Raw genomic sequence first — 1,675 nt, 5'->3', positions numbered from 1 at the left:
ACCATTGTTTTATGAGCATAAGAGTGAGGGTAGACATGGGTCAAGCCAGATTATTTCTGGGAATAACAGTTTGCTCTGTAGGGCTTAATGTTTTAAGACTATGATGGCAAAAAACTTGAGTTGTGAAAAATGATTTTTGTGGTTTTTGTAATTTAAAATTTATAAAAGTTTTATATGGTCTTACAAAAACATTCACGTAATAGAGAAAGAGACTGTTTGCCAAGCTCTCCTGGCCTCATTTACAGAGGTAATTTAACAGTTTGTCTATTCTTCTAGAAAAATGTATAGTACCTGTATACACAGGCATACATTTGTTCTGCATATATTTATTGTGTATATCAGTGTTCTTGTGCAGCTGCCTTTTGAACCATGATACATGCTGGGCATCTTGTTACATGTTGGTACACGTAGAGCTGCCCCATTGTGCACCTCATTGGTGGCACACTAAGTTTCAAAAGCTACAGTATGCTAGGCACTGTTCTAAGCTCTTTGCATGTATTATTACCTCACTTAATCTTCACAAGAACCTTATGAAGTAGGTACGGCTACTATCCCCATTTTGTACATGAGCTGACAGGCACAGAGATACATGAGGCAGTTTTTCCAATAACACATGAGTAATGGAGCCAGGATGTGAACCCAGGCAAGTAACTTCATAGACTGCCTTTTTAACCAGAGCATGACATTTCCCCTGTGAATAGACATCACATTATTTTCTGTTTTTCATTGTAACTTATTTTTCTGTAAATGGTTTATTAAATTTTCTAAACTTACTCTTATTTTTATATGTGTAGAAGGAATAACTAGCTTTTAACAAAGGAGAGAATTATCTGATTGTTTCTGTTTCACTCTGACATCTCAGTTATTGCCATCTGTGAAAGCCTTCTGTCTGGTGGGATCCTAGTTGGCCCTTTCTCTTCCTCTCAAAGTTTTACTCTATCAGTTTCTCTAACTTTTGCTTATCTAATGAAAAATCAGGCTTATTCTTTGAAAGGTGAAATGTTCTAGTACTCCTATGTCACATACAAGCTTGCACATAGATATATGTGCATGTTTTTCATTTGGCTTGTTGATCATATTACAAATCTCATATTGCAAGATCACACAGTCTTCGTTGTAATTTTTTTGTTGTTTTTTTTTAATAAGTTTCTGAGGGAAATGTTTTAAAATTTCCTACTGTGATAAGGGCTTATCATTTTTAATTACTAATTATGACAGTTTTAGGTAAAACATTTGTGGTTTTATTTTAGAGCTGTATTGTTTGGTACATGCAAGTTCAGTTCACAATATTTTTGAGATGTTCCTTTTTGCCCTTTTAAATACTGCTTTTGCTGAATTCTCATTTTTGGATATTAACATTATTACTGTGGTTTTCTTCTCATTTGTATTTTTCTGGAATGTACCTTTCCATCCTTTTAATCTTTCACCTGTTTTGCCTGTCACGTTTTACCTGTTTCCATTTATTGTGATTTCTGATGTATTTGCACTCATTTCCTTCATCATATTTTGTGTTATCTGTTTGTCATGTCAGTCACACTGTCCTGCAGAGAAACATTCACCTGAAATAGTGAAGCTGCTGCCTCTTAATAGGAGCTGCATTCTCCAGTGTGCTCAGACCTCACCTGGCCATTCACTTTATCTCTGTGATCCCAGTAATAAGTTCCATGAGTGTGGG

The sequence above is a fragment of the Capricornis sumatraensis genome, chromosome 21, assembly GCF_032405125.1.
Source record: "Capricornis sumatraensis isolate serow.1 chromosome 21, serow.2, whole genome shotgun sequence".
NCBI classification, from domain to species: domain Eukaryota; kingdom Metazoa; phylum Chordata; class Mammalia; order Artiodactyla; family Bovidae; genus Capricornis; species Capricornis sumatraensis.
The sequence above is the reverse complement of the archived record's forward strand: the minus strand, read 5'-3'. Positions refer to the sequence as shown.